Source organism: Bos indicus x Bos taurus, unplaced genomic scaffold (genome assembly GCF_003369695.1).
Source record: "Bos indicus x Bos taurus breed Angus x Brahman F1 hybrid unplaced genomic scaffold, Bos_hybrid_MaternalHap_v2.0 SuperScaffold_100333, whole genome shotgun sequence".
Classification (NCBI taxonomy): domain Eukaryota; kingdom Metazoa; phylum Chordata; class Mammalia; order Artiodactyla; family Bovidae; genus Bos; species Bos indicus x Bos taurus.
The window spans coordinates 84851-96178 of NW_020867084.1; the positions used below are offsets into that span (position 1 = coordinate 84851).

General features: G+C 47.2%; 5 non-coding genes across 5 annotated transcripts; 2 read left to right on the forward strand and 3 right to left on the reverse strand.

Moving 5' to 3' along the window:
- Positions 1 to 5164: 5164 nt before the first annotated feature.
- On the forward strand, positions 5165 to 5235 carry TRNAG-CCC. Its single transcript has one exon. It is a non-coding gene; the product is annotated as a tRNA-Gly (tRNA).
- Positions 5236 to 6980: 1745 nt separating this feature from the next.
- TRNAV-CAC lies at positions 6981 to 7053 on the reverse strand. The gene has a single exon. It is a non-coding gene; the product is annotated as a tRNA-Val (tRNA).
- A 601-nt stretch (positions 7054 to 7654) lies between these two features.
- Positions 7655 to 7728, reverse strand: TRNAN-GUU. Its single transcript has one exon. It is a non-coding gene; the product is annotated as a tRNA-Asn (tRNA).
- A 1185-nt stretch (positions 7729 to 8913) lies between these two features.
- TRNAQ-CUG lies at positions 8914 to 8985 on the forward strand. The gene has a single exon. It is a non-coding gene; the product is annotated as a tRNA-Gln (tRNA).
- Positions 8986 to 10699: 1714 nt separating this feature from the next.
- On the reverse strand, positions 10700 to 10772 carry TRNAV-UAC. The gene has a single exon. It is a non-coding gene; the product is annotated as a tRNA-Val (tRNA).
- Positions 10773 to 11328: the final 556 nt, after the last annotated feature.

Here is an 11328-nt window from a genome sequence, read left to right on the forward strand (position 1 = left end):
CCAGTCCATTGTTTCATGTCTAACTGTTGCTTCTTGACCTGCATACAGATTTCTCAGGAGGCAGGTAAGGAGGTCTGGTATTCCCATCTCTTGAAGAATTTTCCACAGTTTGTTGTGATCCGCACAGTCAGTCTTTGGCGTAGTCAATAAAGCAGAAGTAGATGTTTTTCTGGAACCCTCTTGCTTTTACTATGAACCAAGGGATGTCGGCAATTTGATCTCTGGTTCCTCTGCCTTTTCTGAATCCAGCTTCCACATCTGGACGTTCTCAGTTTACACACTGTGAAAGCCTCACAGTGAGAATTTTGACCATTACTTTGCTAACATGTGAGATGAGAGCAATTGTGTAGTAGTTTGAACATTCTTTGGCATTGCCTTTCTTTGGGACTGGAATGAAAACTGACCTTTTCCCGTCCTGTGGCTTCTGCTGAGTTTTCCAAGTTTACCGGCATATTGAGTGCAGCATTTTAACAGCCATGCCTCCCTGTCCATCACAAGAGTTTTTTGAATGTTCTTCCCAATGGCCCATGAGTTATAAGTAGTCCAGTCTGTGTGGGGAGATCGCTTGCATACAATTGCTTGTCCTGTGTGAGCACCAGGAGTTGTTCCAGGATCTTTTTAAAACATTCTTTCCTTGGCCAAAGGCACTTTCTTCATGAGGATACCCCGATCATTACTCTGCTGAATACTTGAGGGAGACCCTTTCATATCGCAGCATTCTCTCTCTCTCCCACTCTCTCTCATCACGGGACCTTTCTTCATGTTCCTTTTTTTATTATTAGCTTTTATTTGAGTATAGCTGTTTTCCAGTGTGTTAATTATGATGTTGTGTTAATAGCACAGTGAATCGGATATACATGTACATATATCCCCTCATTTTTGGATTTCCTTCTCCTTTAGGTAACGACAGAGCATCCAGTAATTCCCTATGCCATACAATAGGTTCTCATTTGTTATTTATTGTACAAGTTGAGATCAGTTCAGTCGCTCAGTTGTGCCCGACTCTTTGCGACCCCATTCACCGTAACAAGCCAGGCCTCCCTGTCCATCACCAACTCCCGGAGTCCACCCAAACCCATGTACATTGAGTCGGTGATGCCATCCAAGCATCTCATCCCTCTGTCGTCCCCTTCTCCTTCTCCCTCAATCTTTCCCAGCATCAGGGTGTTTTCAAATGAGTCAGCTCTTTGCATCAGGTGGCCAAAATATTGGAGTTTCAGTTTCAACATCATTCCTTGTAATGAACACCCAGGACTGATGATCCCCTTTAGGATGGACTGGTTGTATCTCCTTGCAATCCAGAGGACTCTCAAGAGTCTTCTCCAACACCACAGTTCAAAAGCATCAATTCTTCTGTGCTCAGCTTTCTTTATAGTCCAAATCTCACATGCATACATGACCACTGGAGAAACCATAGCCTTGACTAGATGGACATATGTTGGCAAAGTCATATCTCTGCTTTTTAGTATGCTGTCTAGGTTGGTCATAACTTTCCTTCCAAGGAGTAAATGTCTTTTAATTTCATGGCTGCAGTCACCATCTGCAGTGATTTTGGAGCCCAGAAAAATAAAGTCCGCCATGGTTTCCACTGTTTCCCCATCTATTTGCCATGAAGTAATGGGACCGGATGCCCTGATCTTAGTTTTCTGAATGTTGAGCTTTAAGGCCACATTTTCACTCGCCTCGTTCACTTTCATCAAGAGGCTCTTTAATCTTCTTCACTTTCTGCCAGAAGGGTGGTGTCATACATAGCATCAGTAGTGTATATAGGTAAATCCTAAGTTCCCAATTCCCCCAACTCCCCTTTCAGCCTTGATATCCATACCTTTGCTTTACATCTGCTTTGCAAATAAGAATCACTGGATCTTTGTCCTGTGAACTCTAGCTGCCTTGCTCTCCACCAACACTACCTGAAATCCTCTTCTTGGTGCCCAGCATGGGAACTCACCGAAAGCAGGAAGCTGGGCCCATGGCAAGACTCATCTTGTTTGTTTGTCACCTCTCAAGGCTTGCTATCCTTTGCTGCCTGATTTCCAGTGTCTTAGAAATCAGTATTTCATGTTTTATCTTTTTGTTCCTTTGGGAGTGGGACAAAGAGGGAGAGTGAGATTTAGGAAGGAGGGTTAATCTGATTTCTGTCACTGTACCTTTGCTAGAAACTGAAGGCATCTCTTTATGTTCTTAGTTTTCCCTAAATAGATGTGCTAATTTATATTCCAATGTGTTTTGCTGACTCAAGGAAAGAGTCTTTTTTTCATGGTCCTGCCATCCCAAGAAATTGTCAGTACACAGGTCTGTTACTCTAACAAGGGAATTTGTGCCCTACTGACTCAACTTAGCAGGAGGTACAATGAAAAGACAATGTGTACATTTCCAGAGATTGCACATATTCAGCAGCCAAACTTCCAAGCTGATTGGAAACTATTCTAAGAATTGTAACTGTTTTCATTGGTGACCAAGTCATTGAGTCCAGACAAGGCCAGCCAGAATGACTCTGGAGGGCCTCTTGCAGAGCAGCTTATGGATTACAGGAGTTAAAAAAAAAAAAAAAAAAAAAAGCCCACTGGTCCCAGACATTTATCCTCTTCACTTCATGAGTTGTATTTTGGCTTTGGTTGGATGCACACAATCTAATGAGGGGTCTCCCTCCCGTATGTGGGTGCATTTGCAAGCCTGAGACTGTCTCTGTATGATATCTCGACAGTACGTGGCTACATCTGCAAAAATTATCTCATTTGAGACAAATTGTTGCAAACTACAGAATCCTGGACCGATAATACATCTTGTGCAAACCTGGATCCTTAGAGTTCCTGGTTCACCTTCCACTGATTCCTCAGTTGAAGTTCATGAGGAAAGAAGAGCTCTTCAGATTTTCCATACTCAGTCGAGGATGTCTCTAAATTCTAGGACATTTCTCTCTGCCCTTCTCTCTCCCTCTTGGAGCTTGTGCCTTTCTGTCCCTTATACTCTAGCCCTGTGTGGATCTTACCCACTTCTGTCCTCTTCATCAGTTTTCCAGAACTGTGCATTAGGAATCCTTCAGTCAGCAAGCACTTACTAGGTGCTCACCAGGTACCAGGCCCTTCTCCAGGAAAACTGGTGTATCAGGAGCAAAGTCAAGGTCCCACTCCTTGGTGCATTCACACCAGGAGGCATCAAAAATAAGATACACACACACAAAGACAAATAAGAATCACAGCAGGAGAACAACCTGTCATGTTCTTCTCAGGTTCACCTGCCTGCCAGCGCCTAAGGACGCCAGCAATGAGTTAAAAAACAATCACATAGCACATGGGAAAATGGGTGACTTGAGATCTAGAAGGCAGGTAACTAAGAATCAGGAATTTTTTTTTTTTTTAATAAAGGAGTACATCAGGTAAGCAACATGTCCTTACTTAAATTACAGAGTCCATATGTTGTAGTCTTCTTCAAGTGACGTTATGGTTACATTCAGGAATATCTCCTAAAGGTACCCACACATTCTCTTAAGCTGTTAAGCTAGAGCTCTTCTATATATAACCTATAAAAATATGGGCATTATTATTTCTACCTTAATTAGAAATTTTCCAGGCAAAGATTATACATTAATTCAACCAATTTAATATCAGTCAAAGAACTTAAAGTTAATGATAGATCTTAAAATTGCAATTTGAGCTGAGTCATGCCTGATAAATGCTGCTTAGAATCACATATTAGATGATACCTAAAAACACTGACCCCAAATTGAAAAGGGAATAATTAAATCACTATGATTTCGAGACTCAAAAGACTTAATCCTGATTTAAAAGGTATTATATGGTATATTTAATTTACTGGAGCACATAATTTTAAATTTTATAAATAATAATAAATCTGAAAGTAACCATGAGGTAGTTTTTAGACCAAAATTATTAAAGTAGTGTGGTGTATACCAAGAGTCATCTCTGGGAGCATGACAGAACAAACATTTTCTATGTAATTACACATCAATTATTAGAATTCTCTTGAGTATTAAAAGTATTTTAAATTCATCCTTATTATCAACTTGAATTTTATTCTTGTTTGTAGCATGGAGAGCACTAATTTATCTAAAGCTAAACCTTTTTTATATTCCTGAGTTACATTTCAGCAAAACAAAGTTAAAGGGAAAAAAAAAAAAAAAGACCCACATGGTTGCTATTCACTGAGATAGACAAGGTGGTTCAGCCTGGAGAAGGAAATGGCAACCCACTCCAGTATTCTTGCCTGGAAAATCTCATGGACAGATGAGCCTTGTGGACTAGTGTCTGGCATCGCAGAGTTGTATACAACTTAGCAACTGAACAACAACAACAGACAATCAGGCAGATGGTGATTTGGGGAAATAGTTCTTGATGGAAATGTGACATAAAATGAAGAGTGAAGTGACCTAGCAATATGGAATACAGAGTTTTGTAAGAAATTAACATTTGTGTATAGAATAATAATTGCAAATATTCAAACAATAAAGTCCATGGCTAAAGAAAAAAAAGAAAAAAGAAAACGTGGTTCAGAATGCCACTTTGGAGAGAGGCAGAATGACATATGTGTGGGAAAGCAGGGTGCCTCTGTGCTTGAATTCAGACTGGATCTGGGACTGGGTCAAGGCCAGAACACAAGACTAAGCACTATTGTCATAGGGCAGCCACCCAACCGACAGCGCCCACACAGCAGTTCTGGGAAGTTTTTGAGAATATTCCCCTCCCTTTGCAGCATTTCCCATCTGGTTCTCTCATCCTCCAACCACAGGGAAGGATTCTTCACCTCTGTGTCCTGACAGAATACTTTATGCTCCCTGCAGGGCGCGGAGAGCCAGGCAGGAGCCAAGGGGGCAGCTGTACTGCCTCGATGGGTTTCTAGCAAAGGAGCATGGAAATCCCATGGACAGAGGAGCCTGGTGGGCTAGAGTCCAAGGGGTCGCAAAGAGTGGGACAAGACTGCACGAGCACCAGGCGGTTCCATCACTTAGACGGATCCAAAGCACACCTGAGTGCCCGCCAAAGCAACCCGCAGGAGGCCAGAGGGCAGAGGGCAGCCTGTGCCACAGAGGGTGGAGGATGAAAGCCTAGACCGTCCTACAAGCACAGGGCATGAGTGACTTGCACTTGAGAAAGACTTGAGTAAAACTCCATCTAGGCTATCCTTACAGACATTTTTCTCTATAGTAGCATTGGTGGTTCAGTGGTAGAATTCTCTCCTCCCACGCGGGAGACCCGGGTTCGATTCCTGGCCAATGCATTGTGGTTATGTTTGTTTTGGGCTTCACTGGCCCATGGACAGAGGAATGCTACAGTCCAAGGGATGGCCAAAAATCCAAAAGGACTGAGCGACTAACACACATATACCTTCTCTACATCCTAAAGAGAACGGATTCCAGGTTCCTGAAGGGCCAAGAGGGCCCTCTTCTGGTCGGTACAGCTGTTCCCCGGCCTTGGAAGACAGGTCCCACAGAAGTTAGCTTTGAGAGGGACGCCAAAGGAAAGGAACAATCCCGAGATGTTGGCAGGTTACTATCAAGTGATGTCATGACTCTTATATAAAGAAAGAATGTGATGTTAACTGGGCACTTAGGTACAGAATATAGGATGTTCGTATTCTTGCAAACTTTTGGTATTTTACAAAAGCTTTTGGTATTGGATTTTTTTTAAATTTTATTTAATTTTTAAACTTTACATAATTGTATTAGTTTTGCCAAATATCAAAATGAATCCACCACAAGTATACATGTGTTCCCCATCATGAACCCTCCTCCCTCCTCATACCATCCCTCTGGGTCGTCCCAGTGCACTAGCCCCAAGCATCCAGTATCGTGCATCGAACCTGGACTGGCATCTTGTTTCATACATGATATTTCACATGTTTCAATGCCATTCTCTCAAATCTTCCAACCCTCTCCCTCTTCCACAGAGTCCATAAGACTGTTCTATACATCACTGTCTCTTTTGCTGTCTCGTACAGAGGGTTATTGTTACCATCTTTCTAAATTCCATATATATGCATTAGTATACTGTATTGGTGTTTTTCCTTCTGGCTTACTTCACTCTGTATGATAGGCTCCAGTTTCATCCACCTCTGGTATTGGATTTTAATGAATTTTTGGAACTGAAGCCTCACATTCTCCTTGAATGAAAACTCTGTTAAGACTCTGGGTTTACCACGCCAGGAGAAAAGAGTGGAGGCCAGAGCTGGCCAGCACAGGCTGTTCACGGCATCTCAGCTCCAACAGCCAGCCTGAGGTCCAGGACCCTGAGGCCCGGACTCAGCGGCATTTAGAAACTCTGTGCAGAAAATGTTCTGCATTGGACCTTTAAGCAAAATACAGTTCCGATCTGGGCAGCAAGAGAGAGACTTGTGTGGGTGCAGACGGTGGAAAAAGAAAGTTTTCCCTGACCGGGAATCGAAACTGGGCCATGGCGGTGAAAGCACAGAATTCTAGCCACTAGATCACAAGGGATCTGTGGACAAAAATCTTTATTTAGCTTCTCCAGGTGAAAGGTGGGTGTAAGATGACCCTTGAGAAAGTCAGCAAGTGGGAAAGGCAATGTCGCAGCGGCCCAGGGCTGTGTGCATCTGTTCAAGGCTCCCAGCCCTGCCCCGTTGCTCATCGCCCTTCACGTCTCCTTTCCTGGGCGTCGCTTTTGCTCTGGGGCAAGGACACAAAGTAGCGGACTGGGTCCCTCCTGGTCTAGCTGTAGCGCTGCGTGCTGCCGAGCCCAGGACTTGCTCTCTTTGTGAACCTCGGTTTTCTTTGTCGTCAGGCTCGGTGATGAGTGGCGGCTGATGAGCGAATCCGTCCACCTCCAGATCTCTGAAGTGGCTCCTGGGCCTCTCCGAGAGCTGAATAAAGAGACTTCTAGGTGGTCACCAACTCTTCCTCCAGCTGCGTCCCCTGCCTCACCCCGTACCTTTCGCGCCTGTTGGTTTTACCAATGAGAAGACATATTTCGGGGCGGGGCGGGGGAGGCAAAAAGAAAGAGAAAGCCTGTTTCCGCCCGGTATCGAACCGGGGACCTTTCGCGTGTGAGGCGAACGTGATAACCACTACACTACGGAAACTGGATAAACTCTACTCTTGAACAATGTATCCATTAAATTCGAGGTCCCGCCACCAGTAACCACAGCACCAACTCTTAACACCAGAGGAGCCTTGAAGCCCCAAACTCTCTCAGGCACGGAGACGGCGGCTCTGGAGGGCCCTGCTTTAGGGTTCCCCCTCTCCCCTGAAGTGAGGACCCTCGGACCCCCACAGGTTGCCTTTGGGACCCCGCACCCAACGAAGAATCCTCAGATCCTCAGCTGCGCACCCTGAGTTCAGTGGTCGCCCCCGCCACCTCCCCAGCTCCCGGAAGCCGCAGGAGGTGGGGACGGTGGGTGCGCCCGAGGCCCAGGTGACCCCGAAACCCAGAGGTGTGGAAGCCGCCCCTCCAGGCCTGCGGACCCGCGCCTCGGTGGTCCTTCTCTCGGCGCCGGCGATCAGCACTCTGGGCTCTCAGGAATGACCGACGCTTCCAATCCACCCGGGACGCGCCCTCCCCGCTGTTCCTTTGCACCTGACTCCTGTTTTGTTTCTCTGAAAGTCCATTGGGCGCATCACTTCTCCGGTGTCCTCCTGGCAAAAGGGAGTTCTCTTTGGTGTTGCCTAAAATGTCACCCCCACCGTCCCTGGGTGGGCTCGAACCACCAACCTTTCGGTTAACAGCCGAACGCGCTAACCGATTGCGCCACAGAGACAGCACTCCGGGGTTCTTTTGGACACTCTCTGGAGTAGACACTCATTCCCGGGGTGAGCGCTCTGTCCCCCAGAGAAACGGTGCCGTTTCCCTGCCCCTACCCGCCACAGATGCCAGCGCCCCCGGAGAAACCGCCATCCAGGCCTCGAAGCTTTCGGGCTTGGACCGAAATAGATCCAAGCACAGCTGAACACCAGGTTGCTCCCACGGTGGCTCTTCCCGTTTCCTCGCCTACACCCAACGAATAAGAGTTTGCCCACCCTGGCAAAGGCCTCCGGGGCTGTGCTTCGGTTTCCTGTGTCCACCAGGCGGTTTCCACCAGAGTGGGCTTTCCTGGGGGTCAGACGGTAAGAATCCGTCTACAATGCAGGGCACCCTGGTTCAATCCTTGATTTTGGAAGATCCCCTGGAGAAGGGAATGGCTACCCACTCCAGTATTCTTACCTGGAGAATCTTTGGACAGTGGAGCCTGGCAGGCTACAGTCCCTAGGGACACAAAGAGTTGAACACGACTGAGCGACATTGACTTCAGTTTAAGTGAGTATAGCTCGTTTGTCTGAGTGTTTTCTTTATTTTTATTCACATTGTAAATTTAACAATATACACTTGTTGTGAGAATAACTTATCCCTCTCCGAATCAGAAATATATGAAGAATAAAAGAAGAGTTCTCCTGCCTCCATTCCTACTCCACCGCTGACACACTTTATATGTTACAGGTAAGAGGTGGTGGCCGCTTAGGAGTGTGATCAGCGCTGTGAGAAAACTAAGGGACCCAGGAAACCCTGTCTCTTGCCCTGACAACGGTATGCCCCCTCTGGGCTATGGGGAAAGGGTGAAGGCAAAGAAAAGGAAAATAACACTCTTATTTGCAGAAATTTTACCTCCGGATGGGACACTCTGGTTAACCTAAACAGAATATGTGGTTGGTGATAGAGACCTAGGGGGTCCTCCCCGGCACAAAACCCAAAGTGGATTTCACCTCATTTTCTGAGGTGAGAGTGAGCTGAGTCGATCAAAGGAGAGGAGCGGAGAGAAAGCGAGAGGGTTGAGCACCTAGGGGAGTCAACCGTATTGGAGTCTCCTTAGGGCCTTAGAAGAACTGCCCTGAGCTTTTGGGTGGGATGTACGGAGGCTAAAGAAGTGGATACCGTTGTCTGGCGATGGAGGCCAGGTGGCTCCGGAGGGGGTTCCATGGTGTAATGGTGAGCACTCTGGACTCTGAATCCAGCGATCCGAGTTCAAATCTCGGTGGGACCTTTCTGCCTACTTAGAAGAGAAACACTTTTTACTCCCTTAATAGGACGCGCCTGAGGTCTCCCGCGACCCTCAGCGGCCTGGTTGACACGGACACGGCGGACAGGTGTGGGACCGATCCGGGGCGTCCTCGCTGGACCCGGGCGGCTCTGCCCATCTGTGCCCTCCAAGCCCCGGCCAGGGGCACAGCGGCCCAGCCAGTGCCTTCCCCTCGTCGGGTACCCTGGGTCTCTCGAGTAAAACGCAGAGGCTGAGCTCATGGAGTCCTGCCCCGCGAGGGGGCTTCGCACTGCCCGTCTTGTAACTGCACGGGTGTCCCTGTGGATAAATGGTTGCCGGTATGAGTTGCCATGTCAGATATTCACATATTAGATGATACCTAAAAACATTTACCCCCACGTTGAAAGGGGAATATAAGTAACTATGATTTCTATAATTATACGACTTAATCTTCGTTGAAAAATATTATATGGTATATTTAATTTTCTGTGGCAGATAATTTTGAATTTTATAAATGGAAATATTTTTTGGAATTAGAGTTTGCTTAAGGGAATCAAAACAATACAGGAAATTTAGGCAGTTCACTTTCATTAGGATTTTGAATAGAAAATAAATATAAGACTTCTACAACCTAGAATAGTATGGTACCAATATTTTACACATTTTTAGAAAATCAGAAAGTCAACATGAAATAGGTTTTAGACCAAAATTATTAAAGCTAGGTAAGGCATACCAGGAGTCATCTCTGAGAGTATGGCAGGGCATTTTCTATGCAATTATATATCAATTATTAGAATTATCTAGAGTGTTAAAAGTATTCAAGATTCATCCTTATTATCAATTTGAATTTTTTTCTTGTACGTAGCATGGAGAGCACTAATGCTTCCCTGGTGGCTCAGAGGTTAAAGCGTCTGCCTGCAAGGCTGGAGACCCAGGTTCAATCCCTGGGTCGGGAAGATCCCCTGGAGAAGGAAATGGCAACCCACTCCAGTATTCTTGCCTGGAGAATCCCACGGACGGAGGAGCCTGGTAGGTTACAGTCCACGGGGTCGCAAAGAGTCGGACACGACTTAGCGATTTCACTTTCACGTCACTAAATGTTTTTTATACTCCTGAGTTACATTTCAGCAAATCAGAAAGTTCAAGGTGGGGGTGGGGGGGGGAAGCCCAACCCATATGGGTTCTATGCACTGAGACAGAAAAGGTGGTTCACTACCCCACTTTGGAGAGAGGGAGAGTGGAATATGTGTGGTAAAGCTGGATGCCTCTGTGCTTGAATTCGGACTGGACCTGGGACTGGGTCAAGGCCAGAACAACACAAGACTAGGCATTATCATCCTGGGGCTTAGACCCACCTGACAGCACCCACTCAACAGTCCTGGAAAGCTCTTGAGGATACTCCCCCTCCCGTGGACGCATTTCCCATCTGGTTCTCTATTCCACCAGCTACAGAGAAGGACTTTTCACCTCTGTGTCCTGACAGAACACTTTTTGATCCCTGCAGGACACAGGGAGCCAGGCAAGAGTGAAGGGGGCAGCTGCACTGACCCGATGGGCTTCTAGCAAAGTAGCGGGAAAATCCCATAGAAAGAGGAGCCTGACTGGCTACAGTTCAAGGGGTGGAAAAGAGTAGGACTTGACTCAGCCAGTGGGGGTGAGAACCAGGTGGTTCCACCAATCAGAAATCTCCGCGGTGGGGTAGTGGGGGAGAGCAACCTGTTTCCGCCCGGTTTCGAACCGGGGACCTTTCGCGTGTAAGGCGAACGTGATAACCACTACACTACGGAAACGGGACACCCTCCAGTACTTAACACTGTATTTATGAAATCCCGAATGCTGCCACCAGCATCTAGACCACCTAATTTTAACACTCAAACAGGAACCTTGAAGCCCCAAGCTCGCTCAGACGCGGAGACGCCAGTTCCCGAGAGACCTGCTTTAGAGTTCCTCATCACCCCTCAAGTGAGGACACTGGGGTCCCCACAGGCTGCATTCGGGGTCCCGCACCCAACGCAGAGGCCTCAGACCCTTAGCTCCGCACCCGAGCTCAGGGGTGGCCCCAGCCGATTGCCGAGCTCCCGGAAGCCCCAGGAGGCGGGGACGGTGGTTGCATCCGAGGCCAGGAGACTCCACGGCCCAGCTGTGTGGACTCCGCCCCTCCCACGCTGCAGTCGCGCGCCGCGGTGGCCCTTTTCACAGCGCCGGCGGTCAGTACTCTGGGCTCTCAAGAATGATCGACGCTTTCAATCCCCGGGGACCCGCCCTCTCCGCTGCTCTTTTATACCTGACTCCTGTGCTCTTGCATGCCGGCTCGCCGCTGCACTCTCTGGTGTTCTCCTGGCAAAA